Source organism: Hemicordylus capensis, chromosome 1 (genome assembly GCF_027244095.1).
Source record: "Hemicordylus capensis ecotype Gifberg chromosome 1, rHemCap1.1.pri, whole genome shotgun sequence".
Lineage (NCBI taxonomy): Eukaryota > Metazoa > Chordata > Lepidosauria > Squamata > Cordylidae > Hemicordylus > Hemicordylus capensis.
In genome coordinates this window covers 88,979,487-89,005,984 of record NC_069657.1, presented here as the reverse complement: position 1 = coordinate 89,005,984, position 26,498 = coordinate 88,979,487, and the positions used below count along the sequence as shown (strand labels likewise).

The following is a 26,498-nucleotide window of genomic DNA, read 5'->3' as shown; positions in this document are numbered from 1 at the left end:
TTTCCCCCACTTTAAAAACAGGCCTGTTAATCAACAAGTATGATATAATAAAGATGTGGACAGGTTGGACTTTGTTACAAAAGCACTACTGTCCCCTAAGACTAAATTTGTCAATAAAGAAGGTGCTGAACTAAAAGATTACAAAAGTGTTGTGGAAGAAAGAACTGTAAATATTATTTCCTTGAACTATTCTGTACTTTAAATAAGTGTACCTGGTATCCAAAATTGTGGGATAAGGCATGTATTATAGTACTGGATGTGCTGTTGCACTTCTGTAACTTACCTGTTTTATGTCAGATGATATTTTAACTTTTTCTTTTAAATATGAAAATGAAATTCTGTTTACTAAAATTTGATGTTCAAGGTATTATTTTAAGAAATAGAAGGGTTCAAAACAGTTGAGTGAATAAATCTCCTGCCTCATAGTTTTCTGAAATATTATATAAGCAAAAATCAAAGTATTAATACCTTTGATAAAATAATTATGCACTAAATGAAAATTATTTTTAGCAGTGCCCTGAGATGGGGGAAAATTCATTAGGAAAAGATATTTAAGGATTTTGCTCCTTTACTTTTTCCTTTTGTGAGGAGACAAAAAAGTTCTGCTTGAAGCAAAATAAATAAATAAAGTACTGTGTTTATATGTTATACTTGTATCCTGGCAAAATGTACTTGTTTTTAGTTTTAGATTTTAATCTATTCTTTGTAAAAAATATCAGTATTTTTACGCATGTGAGAAATATTTTCCCTGTGCTTTTGTTCATATATGGAAATATATGACAGCAGTCCATGTTCTCTTTTTTACTGAGCTTATTTTTTTTAATTAGTTGTATATATTTGATTTGAGGCTTACGTAAGCATGCTATACTGAAATTCTTTTAAAAATTAAAGGAAATATTATATTAATATGTAATGCAAAACTTAAAATTAATAAAAATCTTAAAATCAAGCCTTAATATGCCCTTTAAAAAAAATCAAATTCAGATAATATAAAATGTATAAAACGGCCATCCTTGTAATGGGACAGAATATGATATGTGAATGAGCAGAATTTTAAGAAGCAGATACGGATGATAGAGACAGGCCAGATATGCTCTGGGTTCATTTTGGCATCTTCCATATGCTGTGTAGTCTCTTTTGTGGTTTTATCTGTATGCCAAGATGCTGCTGTAAAATGTAGCCTGTTTAAAAGGAAAAAAAGGTAACTATACAACTCTAGCTGTGTAAGGACTGTGATTTTCCATGGAAATTTTGAAGAACAATTACACATTATTGAATGTTGAAGGAAATTCCCATGACCCCACACAGATACAAAACTACTGCACTGAGAAATCAATAGTGACGAATAAGTGTTCAGATATTATTTGGAATGACTTGGCTTTGCATTTCTTTGGAGATAGTATATCTGGAGAGCAGTATCGTGAAGAGAGGATTTTGTTGTTGTGCTTTTGTTAGCTAGCTATCAGTTCAGAAAACTTTGCTGAGGTTCAAAAGATTATATTGCAAACTGAATTTTATAGAAGTGTTATAGGTGGATTTCTCATAAAGAAAAAGTCTTACTTTTCATCCAGTCTGCTTTGTTTTCATGGTATGAAATAAATAATAAATGTGAAATATTATAGTTGCAACTTGACATAACCAATCATGTTTTATCAAATTTTTAAGTCTGTACAAAGAACAGGTTGTTTTGAGAGATGTGGATTTGTTTTGGGGGTGTAGCACAACTCAGATTTCTGAGTTTCTGAGATTTCTGGTCAAGCAGTTAGCCTGTGGAATGCTTATGATGTTATGATCTAGTAAGGTTTGCTGTAAATATTTGTTTGAGGTTTCCCCCCTCAATTTATATATTGTTTACTTTGTTTTAGAGGTGTGGCTTGCTTTTCAGTTCATCATTATTTATAGATAAGGTTTGTTGGCTCTTCAAAGACTGAAAGAACTGAAAAGCAGCAGCATAGTATAATGATATTATCTTGAATGTATGTTTGTAATAGAAAGACTGGGAGGTGGGGGTGGGGGAGAAAGAGGCAGAATGGCAGTTTTTTTCTAAATCACTTTTATTTTGAGTGGGGAAATCTGAGTGATCAGGGATAATAGTGATTTTAAGAACATATTTTCCAACTACTGTGTTGAACAGCATTTGACTTTGGAATTAAAGAATTGTACTCAGGTGGGGAAAGAAATGTTATCTGCTTTCTCAAGGAAAACTGAGGGGCACAGAAGATTGATAAATGATAATAGTAGCTTATACAAACCATATTTCTAGAAACCTTCAGGAAAACTGACGAATAGAAAGCTAAACAATTAAGATGTAATTCACAGTAAGCACTTGATTACTGCAGTTTCAGATTTGTTATTGTTATAAATAATTTTAAATATATATTATTATGTTACAATTGTCAAGTGTTCCTTTAGAAGCTTTGTGTGTGGCCATTCTCCCTCTGTGGCCCGTTTGACATAAGTGTTTTTAATGTATCTTGTGCTGGTTGTTTTGTATGAAGTGAGGTGATGGTGGGTATATAAAATAGACTGGAGCTTTGGTGGCACAAAGTTGTCTGTGCGCAACAAACGGGTTAACAATGGAGTTGGACATGTGCATTATGGGAGTTGTAGGCAGTAAGGATGCTGGGAGCTGTCGTAAAATTCTCTCCAGCTTTTTCCTGTAATGACCGATCGCAAGGACGTAACGGGAGGTTTTTTTTCTCTTGCAAAAGCTTGATTTTCCCCAATCTAAATGCAGCAAACAGCACAAATATGGGGCTGCCCAAAGTTATGCGTGTCTTGGGATATGTTGCTATTGATTAAGCGGCAAAAGAATGTCCGTAGCAGGAGAGGATTGCTTTAGGTTGTTGTCTCCAGGATTGATGAAAATGTCGTGATTCGGCACGTTGGTTGCTTAGCTGGCCGGCTGTCATATTGCTGTTTCAATTTTTGCTGACTGAGACTCTTTCTATATGTTTTTATCTTGCGGGGGGTGGCGGGGGGAATTTCCTGCATCGCTGTAACAGAGTTTTTAATATATATTTGTAGCTTGCTTAAAAACACGCAGGTCAGTTGTGATTTCCTTTATTATACCTTCCTTTTGTCCCTTTACTATTTGCCGGTGTTGTCAGAAAGATATTTGCAGTAGTTGATTTCCTCGCATTGCTGCTTAAAGGCTTCCTATGTCATCACAATGTTCGTGAGCAATAGTTTGTCAGAGTATTTGTACGTACGTGTAAATCGCCTTAAAATATTCCTATGAGAATTGTACTGATATTATATCTGTGAAAAATGGAAGACTGCTTGAGAGACTAGAAACGGGAATATGGTTGATGGTGGGCGTGCGGGGGAACTAACTTGTTTAGATGATTATAGTATTTGGAGTAAAGATTGCTGGGAAAGTAGACAGTATAGTAGCTTGGAAGAATAATTATTCCAAGAATGCAAATTAATTGTTAACATAGTGCTTGGGCTGAAGCTGAACCCGGCTTCATAAAACTTGGTGATTTTTTTTAGAATCTGATTTTAAAAATTTGTGGTTTTTTTTTTAGATTTAAATCAATTTTTTAAAATTTGGATTTTAATGGGGAAAAAATCATAAAAGAGAGCCTGGGTCAAATATAGAATCATGAATATTAATGATAACTTCTCATTATATTCTAACAAGATGTTAAGAGCAGTATATGGGGATGAGAGATAACCAAACTGGTCAATTTATTCAGTAATACATGCAACACACACTCACAGTTGAGCCCTTGCCCCCCTCCCTCTCCAAATGTGCAATGACCAAGGTGGTCAATATATCAGTAGAGGATTTGGGAGGATGGAGTAGACCCGAGCAAGGAGGAGTTATAAATTATTATAAATGCAAGGGATGTGGTGGAGGAGGGATAGAAAGTGAAACTGAAAGTGATCATAATGCAATCCTGAGGAATCATTTTTGGAGTGTATCCTACATTGTAGAAAGGAAACACATATCATGGCAGCAGGCCATAAAAGAGATCCCATTCAGGAATATTTTAATGAACTTCCTGTATCTGTGGATAAGAGAAGCATGTGTGCAAAATGCAAACAGTACAACAGAGAAATGCAAGGCCTGGTTGCCCAAATTAAACAGCGTTATAAGAAGTGTGCACATACTATAGTGTGTACCTAACTTCTAAAAATGAAAGCCACATCTATGTATTAAGTTTATATTAGACAACAAGGATGTACTTTTACTAGAAAATGATGGTTTCCCTGAGTAGTGATTTAAATAATTAAAATTGAGTCTTTCTGTGAAGCAATTAAAATCATGATTTAAATCAAATCAACCCTAGGTTGAACAGTAACCTGGAACCACTGTTCCCTCTAACAGGGATACCCAGATGTTGCTCACTACAACTTCTAGCATCCCTTGCTGCAGTGGCATTTGGCTGGGGATTCTGGGAGTTGTAGTCAATAATATCTGGGAATCCCCATTAGAAGGAACACTACTTGGAACTAGCAATTGTCACTCAGATCAAGCAATTACAAATTTATATTGGTTATAGGGAACCATGTATGGAATATTGCATACTAATTGCATAAAAGGGGATTTAAAAGGGCACTAAAGGCTTATGTCTATGTTAACACCTGAGATGCAAAGAAACAGAAATCTAAGTACACATGTGCATTTTCCATTCCAATTCTTGACCATTTTTGTCAGCAACCTGGCACATCTACAGCCCTTATATGCTGGCACATATACATAACCCTGGCACATATACAGCCCCATTTTTTGTGCATTACTCCCCCCACCTTTTTTTTTTTTTTGCTCCTCTTGTCAGTCCTTCATTGTTCTTATCTTAAAGTCTAATTTAGAACAGAAAAGCAGGCTTAATGAAAAAAAAATCAAGCAGAGTACTGAGTCTAATGTGTGCAAACATTTTCTTGTGAAAAATAAAGGCTGAAATCGTTTCAGTAGGCTCTTCCTTATTTTAGCTGAATTTGCTTCCCTGTTATATGTGAAGTCTAGAGGTGCACCTAGGTATTTTTGGAGTCTGGACCTAAAGGCTTTTGAGTCCCACCCACCCCAGAGTATTTTTTAATGCGACTACACCACCTGGGACAGACTCAAAAGGATTTGGAGGCCCCCAGGGGGTGTAGAGGCCCTGAACTTCAGGCTGGAAATCCAGGGGTAAGAGCGCCTTTGGTTAAGACCCAGCCATACAAAAAAACAAACCCCAGTATCCATATAATATATGCCAATAAAGGCCTAAGCCAGTATATAGAGATTTAAATTTTGGTCAGCTTTCCTCCCCAATTGGGCTTTATTGGATAACAATAATCTAAAAGCCCTTTGATAGCTTAGGCCACCTTCAGATGAGTTCCAATAAAGAATTTCTGTCTGCAGTGTCTTCTCTTGAACATAACTTTTGTTCAAGATAGATCTGATCCTGCCGTATTTTCAGTCTTATTTTTTAGAAATGGTAGCAGATGTTCAGCACTGCACAGGATAAGAATGATACATAACTGATTTTACTTTCTCTTTGGTTATGTATGTGCTTCAGTTTAACATTCTAGAGAAAAACAATGCCCATTAGTCATTGGGACTCGCCTAGGGAAATTATTATGTATTGTCACTTAGATCAAAAGCCAATATTTCAACACTTTGGGTATTATATATGCCTTTGTTCTATTTAGTAATATCCATAAAACCAATAACTAAACTAAACTAAACTAAACTAAACTAAATCAGGATCTCTGATTTTACAAGCGGAACAACAACAAAGGAAGAGGATATGTGTGTGTGTGTGTGTGTGTGTGTGTGTGTGTGTGAATATATAAATTAAATAAAAGAGGCTTAGTGCCAAAAGCATGAAAAGTTTCAGTTGCTTTGATAAAAAACTTCTTGGCAGCACAGGAAAAAAAATTAATGGCTTGACTCCCATTTTCCATCTCAGGTAATACTATGTTGATATGCATTGGGTTGGACATAAAGAACAATATCGGAAGGAAAACAGCTGCTTGTGCTGTTCTCCAAATAGTTCCAGAACATCTGGCCCAGGAATCCATGCAGGTAGGTTCTATAGCACTTCTTATTACAGGTTGCACAAGCTTTCATGCAACTTCGTACAAAAGTAGAAGAACATTTTAGATGTAGTTTCATTTATTTTAGTTGTTTATATTCTGTTTTTAATTTACAAACAAATGTGCAGTTCAATTAACAGTAAATATCAATAAATACACACTTTCATTATTTACTTACCTAATTTAAGGTTATGGCCAGCAATTGTGCAGAGTTCTGCTTGTTTGTTTGTTTATATAGCATCATCTGTGTACATGGCACTTTAGTTTAAAAGCAACAACAAATCAACTCACATAGCAGGAGGTCAGACAAAGAGTAGCAGCATTGGCAATAAAAATAATAGAATACCAGATAGGACAGTAATAAAACCATGTGTGTAGTATTTCTCCATGAATTAAAAACAAACTCGTTATTCACTACAAGGCTCTGAAAGATTTTGGCAGATATAAAGGTCTTAACCTCATGCCTAAAACTTAATAACAAAGGTGCCAGATAAAATTATCTCGGGAGGGCATTCAATAAATGGGGCCCCACCACTGAAAAGCCCTCTCCCTGGTCATCACTTGCCCCACTTCTCATGGTGAAGGGCACTCCAGAGAGGGCCTTTGAAGAAGATCTAGATGCTAGGGTGGAATAGGCAATCTTTAAGTCCCATATGGGCTGTAAAGGTCATGACTAGTGATTTGGGTTTTGCTTAGGAAGTCAGTGGAGCTGTTTCAGCACAAGTGAGATGTATGTCCCTGTGGAGATGTATGTCCCTGTGGAGATGTATGTCCCTGAAGGCTGCAAGACCTTCAGGGACATACCTTTTGTTATAGACTGCACCTGGGGGAAGGGGAGGTTGTTGGAATTCTCCACCCACACCCCACATGATTAACAGAACTGAGTTAGTTTATTGCATCTGTAGTGCCAGCACATCTCAAAGAGCATTGGTGCTTTGTTAGGATGTCAGCCATTGTTATTACAGTGAAAATACTAAGAGGACAAATGAGATCAGCATGTGTTGCATTGATGCAACAGATTCTGGCATGTTGCCACTTTCTAAATTCTAGAATGGTTGCTTACAAAAGATGGTTAGATTTTTTAAAAAAAGTTTAATTTATCAAAAAAAAAAATTGAAAATGTATCAAGCAAAAGACATAACTGAATCAAAAAAGAAGATACAAAATCACAATGTGAAAATAAAACTTAATAGACTATATTAATAGTCAAAAGGCTTAAAGCAGTCTTGGGATTGAAATAATACTTCAGAGATTATAACTAGGGAGTTGAGTTAACCATAGAAAAGTGAATAGAAACCTGTTGTCAGAAAATATGTTGGCAAATTCAAATAAGTAGGTCTCTGTTTACATGTAATGTGAAAGCATGGTTTGGTGTTATATGAACAAACCTTGAGTTTGTGTGCTTTCTTTCTCCTGCATACTCAGATCCCGCCCCCTTTAATAGTAAACCATGGTGTATCGTTATACAGGTGTGCCTTGTTATTTGCGGGAGTTCTGTACCCACAGTTTACCATGGATAATAAAACAGTGTATAACTAAGTATTGAGTCAATGACACGGGGGGATAGGTTCCTGGAGGCATGGGAAATGGGCAAAACTAGCAAAAATGGACCCTGAAACTTGAGAAACAAGTGCCCTACTGTGCTCTGCAGGTCTCCAGGCATCCAGCAATGCCCCCCCCATCCCAAATGTGGAGAAAATCACATTTTTCTGTTTTTTAACAAATTAAAATGACCACAAAATAGCTCTTCTTCCTAAAATGGTGACAGAAATGACCTCCAAGGTCATTACCAGTCGCTCTCAACCCATGGATCTGTGGAATTTACTCTTTTTTTTTTTTACACACACACACACACACACCCGCCATGTATGCCAAGGTGGAGTGTCAGTTACCCAACCGCCGATATGCAGGTGTTGGATCCGCGGATAATGAGGTTTGCCAGTATTTGAATTAGGAAACCATGATTTACACATGCTTTCCAGACCAGAATTGCAAACCATGGTTTGAGTATGGTTTCCAATTCTAGTTTAGAGTGCAAGCACAAACTAGTTTGCTGGTTCATCTCTAACAGCAAGCTATAATTTGTCACAAAAGTAGAAGTGTGAGACAGCTTGGGGGCAGCAGGGAGAGGCAGTATGCAAACTTGAGACTTGCTTATGGATGCCAAACCATTGTTTGACATTTCATCTCTAATGGCCCTATATGAAATTCAGATCTGCTTCTTGGCCCTTGTTGTCTCCTTAAAGGAAAAGTGTGCCGTTGAGTCAGTGTCAACTCCTGGCGACCACAGAGCCGTGTGGTTGTCTTTGGTAGAATACAGGAGGGGCTTACCATCGTCTCCTCCCATGCAGTATGAAATGTCACCTTTCAGCATCTTCCTATATCGCTGCTGCCTGATATAGGTATTTCCCATAATCTGGGAAACATACTAGTGGGGATTCGAACCGGCAACCTCTGGCTTGCTAGTCAAGTCATTTCCCTGCTGCACTATTATGTGGTAGGGTATTGCAAAGTTACAATGCAATAGAAATCACAAGTGCCAGTATTCCCTTCAGAATCTAGACCGTGGATCTAGCAAACCTCAGCTATTTCCCATGCTTACCCACTTCCTTCCTGCCAATAGTGGACAGCCTCTCCTGTCTCTAGGCCTTATATGTAAGAGCTTAGCTCTTCCAACATTTTGACCTCATCACCTATTAGGCCATGAGGCGAGGCAACCCCGGGGACTGAGTGGCAACCCTCAGGAACTCTGTAATCCAGGCCTTTACAAATATTTTTTGGATCTATGAGCCAGCACAAAAATTTAGGAGGCAGACAATGGACACTTGACAAAATTATCAGACATAGAAAGAGACTTAGAAAGAGAAAGTAAACTTCTTTTTATCCCCTTTACAAGTAACATACTTAGAACAGAAAAATTGCTGCCTAGGGCAAAGAAAGTTTTTATTAAATACAATTAAATACCTCTGAATACCTTAGTCTAGTCACCAGTTAAATTTTTAGGTGACTTGGCTCCCTGCTGCCTAGAATTCGTCAAGCCCTGGTGTAATCTCAGCCTTTTTGGTAGGCAATAACCCTCCAGTCCTTGGATTAAAACTTCTCAGGAAAAATATCCTGACTTTTTTTTGGAAGGGGGGCAGGGAGCGGGCTAGAAATTTTAATGTAACAACTCCAAATATCTAATTTTGTACGCAGCTGACGTAAGACTAGGACTGTAACTTTCACTCTTTTTGTCCAATTTGAGCCCCAGAGTATTCAAAATGATTGGAAGAGAGCCACAGTGTATTGGAATAATTTGAGGGATTATCATGAAAAAGATGCAGAGTAAACAGTCCAAAATGTTTATAGCATGCATGGAATAAATAATAATTTTCAGTTGTTATTTAAGGACAAAATAGTCCATAGTGCCCTGAGACTTGTTCTTTCAACTGCATATTATACACCAAAGTTTTCCTCTGTTTAGGCTGCTATCAGAAACCACAGTATGCAACAATCTGACAAAGCACTACTGAGGTATAATTGCTAGGAAATATATCACCCACTTCTCTCATTTTCTATTAGCAGTAACACTCACAATGGCCTGGTTCACACAGTCATCAAAATCAGGGTAGAAGTTGGGTTACCCACATTTAATAAGCATGTGAACTTACAAACACCCTTCCAGCCTAGGTTGCTCAAAGCAGGGTAGCCAGGTTTCCTAGCAATTGTACCTGCTCTTAACTGAGGTTAACGGAGAACAAAGTTCTCCTGCTTTGATTCTCTGGTCATGTGAACTCACTCACTTCTAGCCAGCCACCAGGACCCAGCAAGTCCTCCCTTGCATGGAAACACTAGAGATCTGTGGCTACAGTGTGTCTTCCCATCTTGTCTTCTATGCTCTAATATCTAGATGAAACTACTGGGAGAGCTCATCCAAGGGTTTGATGCGGGATGTCATCATTATGCTGAAGACACCTGTCTTTACATCTTATTACCATCCCTAGCTGGAGAGATTGTTGCAGATCTTAATTGGTGTTTGGAACTGGGTGAAGGTGACCACACCCAAATTAGAAGTGGACAAGACAAAGGTGCTCCCTGAGGCCCTTTAATATGGAATTGTGTTTTCACCATCCTGGACAGAGTTGCACTCCCCATGAAAGAGGAGGTTTGCAATTTAGGAGTGCTCCTGTACCTGACTTTATTCTTGGATATCCAGTTGTCAGCTTTGGCCACAGGTGCTTTCCCCCAGCTTTGGCCACTTGTGGCAATTTCTGATTCTAATGGATTTTACTATAGTTGTCTACATCCTTGTCATCTTCTGCCTTGACTACTGTTGCCTTATGGGGTGCTCTTTAAGACGTTTTTGAAACTTCCGCTGGTATAGAATGTGGAAGCAAGAGTCCTGATAAACTCAAGTTGTTCTTGACCGCATTACACTGCTGTGGTACAGTCTGTGCTAGTTACTACTGTATTTCTGAGAGCAATTCAGGGTGCGTTTTTGACCTTTAAAATTCTTTATTGCTTAAGGACAAGTTACCTGAATGGCCATTTCCTCCCATTTTAATTTACCAGATCTTTTGGAGAGACTGTTTTGCATGTCCTGCTGAGAATTTCTGAAGCTTGATTGGCAGGATTGCTTGTGTGCCTTGGTGGTAGCTTTGGGCAGGGCTGGCCCAGGGCTTGGTGGCACCCCAAGCCCCGTTCAGGCATGCAGGCCCATTACACCTTGTTTGCATGCATGCGGCTGGGCACCTCCAATCAGACAAGGGGTAGTCCTCATCATTTGCTCATCCTCTCACTCTCCTCATCATGGCAGGCTGCCACTCCTGCCATGGCATATTATAATGACGTTGCCATGTGAGGCCACAATGTGATTATAATGCATTGAGGCAGGCCACCAGCAGGCCTGCAAGGAGAGCAAGCAGCCGGGGACAGTTTCCCTCCTTGTTACTCTAGCTGCTAGTCTGTTGCGGCAACATGATTATAATGCACATTGGCGGGGCAGCGGCTGCAGTGGTGAGAAGTGGGCAATTGGGATGGGGAGAGCTGGCCCACTTGCTGCCTCGTTCCCGCCCACAGGGCGACCTGTGACCCAGGCCTTTGGCACCCATATGGGAGGCAAGCTGATCTATGGGAGGAGAGCTAGTCTTGTAGTAGCAAGGATGAATTGTTCCCTTTGCTATCCTGGTTTGCATTTGAATGGGAGACTACATGTGTGAGCACTGTAAGATATTCCCCTTAGGGGATGAGACTGCTCTGAGAAGAGCACCTGCATGCTTGCATGGAGAAGGTTCCAAGTTCCCTCTCTGGCATCTCCAAGATAGGGCTGAGAGAGACTCCTGCCTGCAACCTTGGAGAAGCCGCTGCCAGTTGTGTTGACAATAGTGATCTAGATGGACCAATGGTCTGACTTCATATAAGGCAGCTTCCTATGTTCCTATGTACCACTCCCTGCTTGGCACACTAGGCAAGCACCTAGTTTGCCTGGTGTGCGGACTGGACCTGGCTCTGGAATGTCTTGCCATCTGATCTTCAGGTGGCTCCCCAATACCCTAAGTCTTGCTCTTGGTTGATTTGTATTGGTTTCCCCCTCTCTGTTTTTTAATGACTTTTTGTAATTGTTTATTATTGCTGCTGCTATGTTTTTATTGTATCATATGTACGACTTGTTGTGAATATAAACAGGGTATAAATTGTTAATAAATAAATGACTTTTTCTTTTCTTTATTATAGAAGGCACTTGTTGAATCACACCCTGCAAATGTGTGGAACCCTATAAAAGAAATTCATCCCTTGTGGCCTAAAGCTGCAGTGACATTTTGAAAATCAACTATATGGCTTCATTGATTAATCTCAGTGGAAAAAATATAAATTGATGCCCTGACTCATTTGACACCCTGCTATGCCCCTTTGTCAGTGAAAGGAAGAGGCACAGGAGGTGTTCCAACCTGCTCCACAGACAAGGTGCGCAAGCAATCTCTGACCCAGGCATACAGTCAGATAAACAGTGACCTGGCTGCTGTGGTGACCAGCATATTGCCTCATTCTGACAACACAGGCAAATAGTAAAGGGACAAAAGGAATATTGCCTCATTCTGGCAAGAATTTGGCTGTCTCATACGAGTAGGGAGGAGGGGACTCCCGTGCCTGCACAGAATGCTATGCTATCTATGGGCAGGTGGAAGGAGAGGTGTGTGACAGCTTGGATCCCAGGAGATAACCAAGCCAAGGAATCTGGAAGGGGAAAAGAGGACTTTGGTGCTACCTGACAACTTCCCCTTCCCAGATTGAGGTATTGGGAGGTTGAATGACAGGCTGGACCGAGCAAGGTTGGAGTTCTCAGTGCCTGCACATATCTGCTCTCCTACAGGAGGAAGGGTATCCAAGACTGAGACTAACCCAAATGCCCACAACTGACTGGCAATTGTGACTTGCAGCATTTGTGTCTGAGGGCCTGATTATTTCATTCTGATAATTCTCGAAAGCATGTTGCTTATGAATATCACATTCTTAAAACATCAATAATTCTGTTTGGGAACTGAACCATCCTGAACACTCAAGCAATCGTAGTAGTGTAAAAAAGTGAGTTGCTTGCAAAAGTTCATCCCTCCACATAATGTCTGAAGAGCATCCTTATTCTTGCCATTGGAACGAGGTTTATTCCCACTTAGCAGAGGGTTTTGGTCCTCTCAAAATATTTTAACAGCTTGTGAACTACGTGCTGCTCAACAGAACCATTATACAGTATTATGCTTGCATCAGGATCAACCTGAGGGGTATACTCATGTGAAATAGGGGCCGTAACCCAGAATTTGGCTTTAAAAAGCAAAATCTGGCAACCCAGAATACTGATCTGTGACAAAATACGAACAGATGCATTTGTACTTTGCTGGAAGGTTAATCTTGTGCAATAAAATGGCATTTGCAGGGTCAGCAAATGTTGAAGGAATATCGCACAATTCTTGGATAACAGCCAGTCCATCAAATATTGTACTATTTTGTGGAACTTGATCAATAAGGAAGTCTTTGTTTTTCAACAGAAGATCAAGAAGTGCTGATTTGTTGGTTTTTTGCCAACCAACAATCTGATGGATTTTGCAAAGTCTCATGGCTTATGGATTCAATAGTGGATCTAATGTGTTTTAGGAGTGCCTTCTCTCCTCAAACTCTTCTGTCAATATCTTGCGTGCATCTGGAAATCTTACCTGCCACACTGAATGACACCCTCACTAATGGTGTGCACATATAGCTAAAATAAAATAAGCATGAGCACAGCACTAGGATCCCTGTTTCTGAACAGATGCAGATGCCCACATCGGGACGGGCAGTTTTCAGTGATCCTCCTCACCCTGGAAGCACTCTCTGTGACCCAGAAGTAGGAGGAGCCTCAGCACCCAGGGGGATTGGTGAAATTCACCCTCTCACCTACATGCTTCAGAAGCATCACACACTTTTTTTTTTAACTGCACATGTCCTCTTAGTGAGGATGTCAGCTGCTGTTTTGTTATTGCTGCCCTCCCATATTGTGATCAATAAACTGCCAGTTGGTTTTGTGTAAATCCATTCAAACCACCTTTTGTTTCTGAATTTCCATTGCATCACAAGCAATTGAAGAATGTTCATAACTACTCTGATGTTGGATTGTCCATTGTCCAAATACTGAATTCCTTGTAGCATTTTAGATTTGTTACTGGTTAATTTTAGATTTGAAATGGTTCTCCATTTTCAGCCAATGTAGAGAAAGATGCCTAGCATAGTTAATCCAACTATTCTTTTTTAAAAAGATCCAAGACAGTGAAGCCTTTCATACAGCCTCACTGGGGAGAGGTGTGTGCTGTGGGGAAGGCCACATGTGGGGAAGCACCCACATGAGCAGTGGTGCAGTGGAGGGAGATGCTGGGAGCAGGATTTCTCCCCTCCTGCATCCCAGGGTGCCCAGGACACGACTGTGGCAGCTTGCTGCACTCAGCATGGCCACTCCTCCACCCCAGCTCACTGCTGGAAATCACGGTGGGCTGCAGCGGGAGGCATTTAACCCAACGGTGATTGCCCAGCCGATCGTTAGCCAAGGTTAAGCAAAGCACAGCTTCCTGCTGGGGTGTCGTGCATCCCAAGAATCCCCACATGATGCCAGCACGCACATCACCAGCAAAACCATGCTGACCACACGAATGGTGCCTGCGCATGCGTGAATGCCATGTGAGTGCTGGTGCCATGTGGGGATTCTTGAGATGTGAGCTGCCCCAGCAGGAAGCTGCATGGGCCGGCGGATAGCAGGTAAGGACCTGCTCTCCTCTTTCTTAAAGCTCCCAGTCTCTGCTTCTGAACTGCGGTCCGTGCACATCCTTATCAGTGACACAACCTTTCAGTATTATTCCATTTGGAAGTTTGGTGGTACTCCTTCCAGATCTCAGTTCTTCACCAAAATCAATATTAATAATCAAAAATATTAATATAAGTAGTCATGGTGAATACCTAATATTAATAAAATAATCAAAGTTACCAAAATTGAAATATTACTGCCACAGGCAAGAAAAAGACATATTTGTTATATTTATATTATTATTGATGACATCAGTGTCCTTAAAAAATTATTATGTTTGGGACAACAGTGTAGCTCGAGGAGTTATTTTTTCATTAAATCTGAAAAAGATCATTCAACATGTACACATTTTGCACTAGCCTTTCTATGATGTTCCCTAACAATTAGTTCAAAACATTGTGGATCTCTTCCAGTAATTTTGAACTCTCTGGGGCCCAAATTGGACAAAAAGTGTGAAAGTTATATTCCCAAACTATTATGCCTGTCACATACAAAATTAGATTTGGGAGTGGTTCTTTTAAATATCCTAGCCAAAAGAAAAAGATAAGGACAGACATCCTCACTAATGATGTGCATGTACACACACCATGTGCAGTGCTCACGTTGGCACTTCTGAAGCGCAGATGCTCTGTGTGTGGTACTTTTGTCAATTCCCTCTGACTTAGAAGTGCCCTGTGTAAGCTGGACATAGCTCCCTGAGGGCTGCACAGTCCTGCGGGACCTACTTCCAGGTCATACAAGCTTTCAGGGGCAGAGGGGTCAGCAAAAACAGCTCCCCCACCTGTGCAGGTATCCATGTTTCAGAAGCACAGATACTAGGACTGTGCATGTGCTTTTTTGGCTGCATGTAGGAACATATGAAGCTGCCATACTGAGTCAGCCCCTAGGGTTGCCAATATTTCATTGCCAGAATGAGGAACAGAAGTTCCAGAATGAGGAACACAAGTTTGGTATGGGGGGGGCGCAGCGGGGGCGGGGCTGGGAGGTGTATGCAGTGGTAATCAAGAGCCTGAGTATCACTGGCGTAGATGTAATTGATTTATATGCTGTTGAATAAATGAGGGACAAATGCTCTCCCTATAGGGACCATCATTTCATCCCTGAAATGAGGGACACCCTGTGTAATGAGGGACAGTTGGCAACCCTACCCTTGGTCCATCTAGCTCAGTATCGTCTACACTGACTGGCAGTGGCTTCTGCAAGGTTACAGGCAGGAGGCGCTCTTAGCCCTATCTTGGAAATGACAGGGAGGAAACTTTGAACGTTCCGCATGCAAGCATGCAGGTGCTCTTCCCAGAGCGTCCCCATTCCCTAAGGGGAATATTTTACAGCACTCACATAAAGTCTCCCATTCAAATGCAAACCAGGGCAGACTGTGCTTAGCAAAAGGGAAATTCATGCTTGCTACCACAAAACCAGCTCTCCTCCCATAGACCAACTCTCTCCCATAGACATGCATACTGTTGGTGAGGATGTCAGCCAGGAATTTTTCTGGAGAACTTTTAACCCAAGCACTAATGTGTGTGTGAGAGAGATAAATTGCCTTCCTAAACAATGCAGAGACTATGTGATTCTTAGTGAGCTGCCACAAAACTCATTTTCTAAGCACTTCCCCCCTGTACTCCTCACAGCCTATTTTGTTCTGCCTTTCAGGTAATTCCTGCCACACACCACTTCCTTTAGCTGCCATTGCCTTTTGCAGATATTCAATCTGGGTAGACTGAATATATATGTGTATGTGTGGGGACAGGAGTGGTGGGCCCCACTCAAATGTATTCAGTCCACTCTCTGCCCAAACCATATGCATGGATGGGAACCATGCTAAAAGGATTATCCTTTTCTCACTTCTCTGCTTCCTAAGCCCTTCACCTCAAGCTTCTTCTCCAGGAGGTTTTACAGACAGGCACCACCCCCCAATCCAATCCTGATTGGAGTGTGCCAGTCCACATATTCACTGGATTTAATCCAACCTCCCTGCGGGCTATCAGGAACCAGGACAGACAGAACTTTGATTCTCCCCAAATGGAGGCTGTGAATTCTGGCTGTTTCCAGCAGCTTTTGAAAAAAAAACTCTGGGGTTTCTGCTTGCTCCAAAGGTGTTGATGGAGGTCCTGATGGCTATGCGAATGGTCCATCTAATCCCTAGAATTAAAAAGCTGCATTAAAATGCCTCGAATCTGCTGCGAAGCCGATTCGCTCTTCAGATACTCCAAGTCATAGAGCCATGTGTGAAAAACCTCTAGCTATTCTTCATTCCAGCTTTGCTTTCTCAAGTCACTGTCAACTGCGCACTACTCTCAGCCTTAGCTTCCCTATCTCCAGGACACCTTCCCAGTCCCCCCATGTTAGTATTCTTACAACTCTCTTTTCTATGTATATTTCTCAAACTTCATGGGATTAGCCCCCCCACCCCGCACCTTTGAAGTCTTTTTCTCCTCCTCTCAGCCTATGTTTATCTTCTCTCCACATTTTTCATTCTGTTGATTCTTCCTTTGCTTGTACATGTCTCCTATAGTCAGAGATTGTGGGCCTCAAGAAATTCAGCACAATTCTTTGTTTTGTGACCAAGCACACTTCTTCGTCACTACTTTATACAGTGTGAAGTGTTGATGAGTGCATCCTCATTAACTTTACTTTGCCTACCTGTCTTTTCTGATCAGGCCACAAGGTGGGGTTGGGGGGTGTTATGAAGATGAACTACTGAGGATCAAGGGTGGTAATCAATCAATCAATATTACAGTTGACTAGAAATGGTGTAATAAAGCAGGCAGTTTTTCTGAAGGCAATGACAGACATAGAAGGGGTCCAATAATAATATATTTTGATTACAGAATGAAGCTTTAATGATATGAACATATGGGATATTCCCTCATGGCATAGAACACTTAAGATGAAATAGATGCCTGGGCACTATTGTTTAACTTTCACTTTTAAGTGAAAGTATATGTGCTGGCTATATGTGCTTATACGATGTCTGCTCTGAGAGACAGGGGAGGTACTGTGGCAAGGGGATGACAGGGCAGGCAGGCAGTATGAGAAAGACATGAAGCAACCAAAGAGACAGTGGAGAGAGTCAGACCTTGCACCTAGGCAAGCTCAGGTTCTCAGAGAGGATCAAGGTTGGTTAGAGAACTGGAGAGGAGAGCAAAGCATGTACAGAGTGATGCTAGGTGGAGGAAGACAATGGGACAGACTAGATGACCACATGAGGAACTGGGCTAACCAACAATGCATGTATGAACAAGTCCAGGGAGCAAGCTGAGCTCACCTGGACTTCCAGGGGGCCAGCAGGAGGGGCCTGCTGAAGAGACATGAGGAGGGGACCCAACTAGCTTTGGGTTTCTGGTCCAGGAAGGTCTAGAGAGGGGGAGTGGGGAAGGGAGGTCAAGGGGAAGACAGAGCAAACATCTAGCCTGAATTGGATTGAGAGAGAGCAAAGAGTCAGTACAGAGATCCATAAGGGAAGTGGAGTGTGAAAGACTTTGAACCTGAACAAGTTTGGGTACAGAGGGAGTTGGAAACGGTCCAGGGACAAGAGGGAGTAGGACAGAAATGGAGACAACATCGGGGTGACAAGGCAGCCTAGGTCAGACTAGAGGACCACTTGCGGGAGCAGATCAATAGAAAGAGCTACCCAAACAGAGCCAAGGAGCCAAGACAGACTGAGCCTGCCTGGACTTTCAGAGGGCCAGTAGAGCAAAGTTGGAGGGGAGAAGGGTTGAGGTGCTGACAGAGACAAATAACAAACAACTAAGGATCAAAGGAAACAATGAAAGACAGCAACACAGCAGACTAACCAATATGGGGAAGACACAGCAGCCCAACTCCTTGAGGGAAGTTGAGTGGGGAAGGACGCAGGATTGTCGAATAGGTGCAATGCCTAGGGCCTAAGAAGCTCCCAAGGACCTACAAAAATTTTTGATTGATTGATTAAGTGCCATCAAGTCAGTGTCAACTCTTAGTGACCACAGAGATAGATTTTCTCCAGGATGAGCTGTCTTCAACTTGGCCTTTAAGGTCTCTCAGTGGTGCATTCATTGCTGTCGTAATCGAGTCCCTCCACCTTCCTGCCGGTGGTCCTCCTCTTCTCTTTCCTTCAACTTTTCTCAAGGGAGCAAACATAATGATAAACAGATGGCGATGATTTTTCTGGATGCAGAGAAAGCTTTTGATAATGTTTCGTGGCAATTTATGTGGAGATTATTAGATGTAATGGGTGTTGGCAACAACTTTATTAGGGCAATTAAGACAATTTATTCGGAGCAATATGCTAAGATTATTGTAAATGGGGAATTCTCGGTTGCTGCTGTCAAGGCATCTCATTGGGTTATCCTCGTCACGTGCTCCTGGGCAGGACTATGTAAATTTCTAGAATAGAACAGTCCTATATAGCCGGACGGGGATAACCCCGCCCCAGTTCTTATAGTCCTGTGTTGCTCCTAGGCAGACTGTCCTTGTCGTCGTTCAGGCTTGTAGTTCTTCTTGTGGCGTTATTCGTGTCCTTGTCTTTTTGTGGCAGTCACCCATTCCCCCACCTTATCCGTGCCTCAAAAAAAAAAAAAATTATCCTTGTGTGTCCGTTTAAACCTTCCCCGCCACCCCCACCCCCCACAAGACCCCTGTCTTCTCCCTCTGTGTATGGAGCAAGCAGGAAGGTGATTTATTAGTAAAGTGGGAAGGAGACTAAACATTTTGGTGCTAACCGGACGCGCTACCACACGCTTTCCAAGGCACTCTAGGCTACCCGGCTACCCTCCCCCGATTGTTGTCCGGAACGCCTCCTTTGACTCCCCGATCCTCCCTGCCTCTGTCTCGGCAGACTGGTCTCTGTCCGAGCGGGCTGCTAGAGAGGCTCTGTGTGTTCGCGCCACCGAGCGTCAACAACGCGAGCAAGACGGAGGGGAGCGAGAATCTTGGCTGCCCAAAGCGCCTCACGTGCAGTTCGGCAGCGGAGCTCCTCACAGCCGAAAAGAACCTCCTAGCGGCCAAAGAGCAAGCAGCCTTTGATCTTCTGACCTTGAGGCTTCGATCAGGAGCACTGCGCCCAGCACCGAACCCCCCACCATCCCAGGCGGAGATTCGTCGCCTCACGGAGCTGCACAAAATGGCGGCTAGCTCTGGCGCGATGCAGTCTACCCAAGATGGCGGCCGCCTGGAAGGAGTGGGAGAAAAGCCCACCAAAACGCTGGATCAGCCCCCGCAGATGCTGGTGAGATTCGATCAGGCTGTGGGGGGCGAGGGGACGTCTAGCAGGGATACCCCGGCAATACCTAGGCAGGTTCCCCCGGAATGGCAGGCATGGCTTAAAAATGCCATAGTGGATACAGTTTTTCAACTTAAACCCACTAAGAAAACAAAAAAATCTAAGAAACATAAACGTCCTTCCTCGTCCTCTTCTGATGAGTCTTCTGACTCTAGCTCCTCTGCACACCTCCCTAAAAAAGCAAGGTCAAAGAGGACGCACTCTAAAAAATCCAAAAAACCTGACAAAAAGACCATCTCCATACATTCCTCAGAAATCTCAGGGGAGGAGTCGGGGGAACCTTCTGCTAAGACTGTGCGACCTGTTAAGCAGAAAAAAGTGCCTATAAAATTGCCCCTAGAGGAGGAGGATACAGGTGACTCACCTGCAGGTCTGGAAGGGGGCGGACGGGACCCGGAACGGGATCCCTGCCTGGATAGAGAGGAGGGGGAGTGGTCGGGGACCGAGGATTTTGAACATTCCCAAGTGTCCCAAAGGTTGTTCTGTTCAGAGGACTTTAACCCTCTCATGACCAAGGTGCTGAACACTATTGGCTTACAATCAAAACCTGCCATAGAGCCTAGCCAGAACCCAAAAGGTGACCTTATCTTTCCTAAGGCAAAACCGAGAGACCTGCTGCTACCTATGCCAGATTGCTTCACAGAAGTTATCAGGGCAGAGTGGGCAACGCCAGGTGTTACTAAGAAACCCCTGCCATCTGCCACACGGTTCTATTCTTTCCAGCAAGAACCTGCAGATATGCTTAAAACACCCAACACCGATGCCCCGATCTCACAACTGAGCAGTGGCTCTTTAATTCCCAGAGATGGTGAAGGGTCCCTAAAGGACATTACGGACAAAAAAGCAGAGTTGTCTTTCAGGTGGGTGCATGATAATTCTTCCCTTGCCACACGCTCTTCTGCAGCGGCATCAATGGCGGCGAGGGCTAGCTTGCTCTGGATCAATGACCTTATAAATGACATGCCAGCCGATCCGTCCTGCTTCAAACAACAACTGGTGAAGCTGCAAAGAGCACAAGCCTTTGTGGCTGACACCACCCTGGACTCTATCCGCTATTCCTCTAGGGCTTCTGCTGCTGCCGTAGTGGGAAGGCACCACCTGTGGTTAAAGGCTTGGCAAGCTGATAACACCTCAAAAACAAACCTATCCCTACTGCCATATGACGGCGCCAAGTTGTTTGGAGACTCGGCACTGAAAGATGTGTTAGTAGAGTCAAAAGACAAAAAGAAATCCATGCCAACCGCCACTAAGAAAGCAGACAAGCCACCATTTAGGAGAAACTCTCAGTCCTTCCGCTCCTTCCGCCCCTCTTTCAGGGGGCGGGACAGAGATTTCCGAAGTACCAGAGGAGCCTGGTCCCGCCAGCGGTTTAACCCCAAGGGTTACAACAACAGGGCAACCAGCAGCCAAGGAAAGCAGCAAGGGAAGCAACAATTATGACTTGGTGGGTCCCAGCCTGGGGGGCTGCTTATCCAAGTTTTTCCCCGTGTGGTCCCAAACAGTATCGGATGAATGGGTCTTAAATCTGATCAAATTCGGGTACAGAATGGAATTGGACTCTCTTCCTCGACCGCATTTTCTCCCCACACCCCGCTCTTCTTGTTCTGTCAAAGATGCAGAAGTTACAGCTGCCATCAAGCACCTTCTGGATATAGGAGCCATAGAGAGCTTTCCAAACAGCCAGGAAGGGAAGGGAGTCTACTCCATTCTGTTCACCGTTCCCAAAAAGGACGGCTCCCGAAGAGCGGTCCTCGACCTGAAACACCTGAACAGGTACGTGAGAGCAAGAAGATTCCGAATGGAGTCCCTCCGCTCAATTCTGGAGTCCCTACAACTAAACAACCTGCTCTCTTCTATAGACTTGAAAGAAGTGTATTTACACATTCCCATACACCCAGAGAGCAGGCGCTTCCTCCGCTTCAAATACGGAGGAAATGATTTTCAATACAAGGCTCTTCCATTCGGACTGTCATCAGCCCCAAGAGTCTTTACCAAGGTCCTAGCACCCATCCTAGCCCATCTACGTCTTTGGGGGGTGCATGTCTTCGGGTACCTGGACGATCTTCTTTTAAAATCCAGCTCCACAGAGTCTGCAAGGACCGACCTGGAGACGACACTTTATACCCTGGAACATCACGGGTTCCTGATCAACAGGCCCAAGAGCCAGCTGATACCATCCCACAGGATTCAACACCTGAGGGTCGTCATAGACACCATAAAAGGTCGAATTTACCTCCCGGAAGACAGGATTCACACACTAATAACAGAATCCCATCTGGCCTTCCTGTCATGGAAGTCCCCTCTGCTGTCACTAGCTCGACTGTTAGGCCTCATGGTCTCTACCCTGGAGGCGGTCCAGTGGGCGAGGTTCCATCTCAGAGGGCTGCAGTGGTTCCTCCTCTCCTTCCAAAACCACATCTCCAGAAAGCGGAACATCATGATACATCTCCTGTCCACGGTCAGGATGTCTCTGCAGTGGTGGTGCTGCGCCCAGAACTTAGCCCACGGGAAGCGCTTCACAGAGTTTCTGAAGCTGATAGTAACAACAGATGCCAGCAACAGGGGCTGGGGGGGGGGCACTGCCTCCAGTATTCTGTCCAGGGGAAATGGAACAAGGAGGAAAAACTGCATTCCATAAATTGGCTGGAACTCAGAGCCATAAGGCTTGCCTTACTACAGATGTCTTTCCTGGTCAAAGGGAAGGACATTCTGATCAAGACGGACAACACCACTGCGAAAGCACACATCAACCGGGAAGGAGGAACTCGATCCAGGTCCCTGTACCAAGAGTCGGTCATCCTACTATCATGGGCAGAGCGTCACCTGAATTCAATCTCGGCACATCACGTGAAAGGAGATCTGAATTCCATTGCGGACTGGCTCAGCAGGGAGGACCTCCTACCGGGAGAATGGTCACTGAATCACGAAACGTTCAATCAGTTGGTACTCAGGTGGGGCCGCCCGGAGGTGGACTTCTTCGCGACACCTCTCAACGCAAAAATAGAAAAATTCTTCACCAGATTCTATTGCCCGACAGCAGCGGGGACATATGCCCTATCTTGCCAGTGGCCCAGGGGCGTGTTATATGCGTTCCCTCCAATTCCACTCATAACAAGGGTGCTAAGGCGCATCAAGACTCAAAAAGCAGAGGTCATATTGGTAGCCCTCTTTTGGCCAAGAAGACCGTGGTTCGCAGATCTGATATCTCTAGCAACTGACAGGCCATGGCATCTTCCAGTGACACCAGACCTCCTCCTGCAGGGCCCAGTCCAGCACCCCAACCCAGCTTGGTTCCAACTAGCCGCCTGGAGGCTGAGCGGCAACTGCTAACTGCACAGGGAATCTCTCAGAAGGTTGTTGGCACCATCCTGGCTTCCCGGCGCCCTTCTACTAATAAGATCTACCAGTATACCTGGAGGATGTTTCTGAGGTGGTCCCGCAGACACGGAATTTCAAGAGGTGAGGCAACTTTGTCCCACCTCCTCTAATTTTTACAGGACGGGCTGGATAAGGGTTTAAAACCGAATACTCTGAGGAGGCAGGTGGCATCCTTACTCCCTATGATCTCCAAGGTCGAGATGATGGTCTCTTCATTTCAACCCTTACTAAAGAGGTTCCTGAGGGGAGCAACATTACTATCACCTCCAGTAGCCCACCGATTTCCGTCATGGGACTTGCACCTTGTCCTGAGGGCATTGCAACAGGCACCTTTCGAACCTGTCAAGTCAATTGCACTCCGACTCCTCTCTATGAAGATCGCCTTCCTGGTGGCGATCACTTCAGCCAGACACGTCTCCGAATTGAGGGCCTTATAGGTGCACAAGTCATACTGCATCTTCACACAGGACTCAGTACGCCTCATCCTGGACCCGTTCATGCTCCCGAAAGTGCTCTCTAATTTTCATGTAGCACAAGATGTTTTTCTTCCATCATTTTGTCCCCATCCGGTGCACCCTCGTGAGAAGCTATGGCATAAGCTGGACGTGAGACGATGCTTAAAGCAATACATCAAATGGACTGCCGGTTTTCGTAAAACTGACTCCCTGTTCATATCTTACCTGCCAACCTCTATGGGAGAGGCGGTGTCTCCCAGGACCATAGCCAGGTGGATCAGGGCGTGTATATCGCTGGCTTACGAGGCTCAAGAAGCACGTCCGCCAGTAAACATTTGGGCCCACTCTACCAGATCTGCAGCGACTTCAGCGGCATTCGCCACTAACGCTCCCATTCATGAAATCTGTAAGGCTGCAGTGTGGAAGAATCCTTCCACTTTTGTTAAACATTATAAACTCGACCTATATGCCTCCGCCCAAGCGGCGTTTGGGAGACGGGTCCTGCAGAGGGTGCTTCCCCAGGAGTAGAGCAGCCGGTGGGTCCCCGCCCGGAGACGTACTGCTTTGGTATGTCCCAATGAGATGCCTTGATAGCAGCAACCGAGAACGGAGCATTGGTTACTCACCATGAAGGCTTCTTCTGGTTGCTGCTGTCAAGGCATCTCAGCCCACCCATTGGTCTTCTTCGTTTTTGCCTTCATTAGTTCCGCTGCTCTTCTCCATGGGAACAACTAATTTTCACTGGTTAATTAAGGAAATAGTATAGTCAGGAATTATGCCAAGGCAGTTTTCTACTGTGAGTTACCTAATTTCTCTTATATTGTGCAGTCTAATCTGTGTTATAAGTCTTCTCTGTCATCACTCGGCCTATAAGAACTGGGGCGGGGTTATCCCCGTCCGGCTATATAGGACTGTTCTATTCTAGAAATTTACATAGTCCTGCCCAGGAGCACGTGACGGGGATAACCCAATCAGATGCCTTGACAGCAGCAACCAGAAGAAGCCTTCACGGTGAGTAACTAATGCTCCGTTATCAGACAACTGTGAAATACAAGAAGGGACTAGACAAGGATGTCCACTTTCCCCACTGCTTTTTATACTGGTTCTAGAAGTGCTTTGTAGAAGAATTAGAGAAGATGATAAACTACATGGTCCCAAAATTGGGAAACAAGATTACAAGTTGAGAGCCTTCATGGATGATGTTGTGTGTTTTTTAGAAAATCCAATGGATAAGATTGGAAGATTCTTGGATAAAATACAACAATTTGGCCAATTGGCTGGATTTTATATAAATAAGGTCAAAACTAAGGTTCTGACTAAAAATATGGATCAGAAATCTAAAGACAGATTCTCTGAAATAAGTGAGTTGAAAGTGGAGAAGAAAATCAAATACTTGGGGGTCTGGTTAACTAACAATAATTCTTTGTTGTTTACAAATAATTATGTTAAAATATGGAATACAGTGAAAATTGATTTACAAAGATGGTCTAAATTGAATTTGTCTTAATGGGAAGAATTTCAGTGGTGAAAATGAATGTTTTGCCTAAAATATTATTTCTCTTTCAGACTATCCCTACAATCAACACTTTAACTTGTTTTAAGCAATGGCAGAAGGATATAACTAAGTTTGTTTGGCAAGGGAAAAGACCAAGAATTAATTTTAAGAATTTAATAGATGCAAAGGAAAGAGGTGGTCTTACCTTGCCGGACTTAAGGTTGTATTTTGAGGCTGTTTGTTTGACGTGGCTAAAAGAATGGATAACATTAAGAAACCCTAGAATACTTGACTTGGAAGGATTTGATAGAAGGTTTGGATGGCACTCATATCTGTGGTATGAAAAAATCAAAATACATAAAGACTTTTTGAACCATTATGTAAGAAGGAGTTTAATGAGGTTTGGCTAAAATATAAAAATTGGTTGGAACCTAAAACTCCGTTATGGATATCTCCAATTGAAGCCTTATCACATAAAGAAGTAAATATGCAAACGCACTGGGGTACTTATAGGAATTTGTTATATTTCCAGGAAAAGGGCTGTAAGTTAAAAAGTTTAACTGAAATACAAAATTTGGTTAGAGATTGGTTTCAGTATCATCAGTTAAATGAAATATATAAGAAGGATTTTAAAGTTGGATTTGAGGATCAGATTTCGAGCTTTGAGAAGGAATTATGTGAAAAGGATGAAAAATTAGTTTTGAAAATGTATAAACTTCTACTTTTGGAAGAGACAAGAGAGGAAGTGGTTAAAATGACCATGATAAAGTGGGGTCAAGATGTGGGTCATAATATAGAAATGGCAGCCTGGGAAAAATTATGGAAAACTGATTCAAAATTTACTGCATGTTATGCTTTAAAAGAAAATTATTATAAAATGATGTATAGATGGTATCTGACACACAAAAAAATTGGCATTAATGTATAAAAATGTTTCAAACAAATGTTGGAAGTGTGGAGACTCTGAAGGCACTTTTTTTCATATGTGGTGGACCTGTGGGAAGGCTAAAGCCTATTGGGATATGATATATAATGAGTTAAAGAAAATATTTAAAATGACATTTCCTAAGAAGCCAGAATCCTTCCTGCTGGGGATAACACAAGGTGTAATTTCTACAACTAACTTAACATTTTTTATGTACGCTTCTACGGCGGCCAGAATTATATATGCACAGAAATGGAAGAGTAATGAACTGCCTTCAAAAGAGGATTGGCTGATAAAAATTTTGGAATATGCGGAGATGGCAAAACTTACAACACTGATAAGAGATCAAAATTTGGAAGGCTTCAAAGAAGATTGGAAACCATTCTTCTTGTATCTAAAGGATAATTTCCCTACTATGGACTTTACAGCAGGGTTTGAAACTTAGTAAAAAAACTGCAGGTTGGGTAGATTAACTATGTTTGTAAGGGTTTAAATTTATGTTTTGAATTATTATTATAGCAAGGGTTAAACTCTATAGCCGATGATTCATAAAGAGAGGTGTGCAGGAAGTCCACTTTTGTGTATATTGTAATGAATGACAATATTATTATTGTTAAAATCAATAAAAATTGAATTTGAAAAAAAAACAA

The 26,498-nt window shown here is 42.7% G+C and overlaps 2 long non-coding RNA genes across 6 annotated transcripts in view; one reads left to right on the top strand and one right to left on the bottom strand.

Moving 5' to 3' along the window:
• Positions 1 to 2,635, bottom strand: part of LOC128332821 (uncharacterized) — a 17,604-nt gene extending 14,969 nt beyond the window's left edge. For 3 of the 5 annotated variants that reach the window (XR_008310767.1, XR_008310768.1, XR_008310769.1), the window contains exons 1-2: positions 2,253 to 2,635; positions 284 to 430 (exon numbers count right to left, since the gene is read on the bottom strand). This is a non-coding gene — a long non-coding RNA (uncharacterized LOC128332821). The remainder of the gene's footprint in view (positions 1 to 283; positions 431 to 2,252) is intronic. The other 2 variants (XR_008310766.1, XR_008310770.1) reach the window with 1 other exon arrangement.
• LOC128332813 (uncharacterized) lies at positions 2,626 to 26,498 on the top strand. The gene is made up of 4 exons (XR_008310765.1): positions 2,626 to 3,046; positions 5,904 to 6,019; positions 11,743 to 11,973; positions 24,995 to 26,498. It is a non-coding gene; the product is annotated as an uncharacterized LOC128332813 (long non-coding RNA).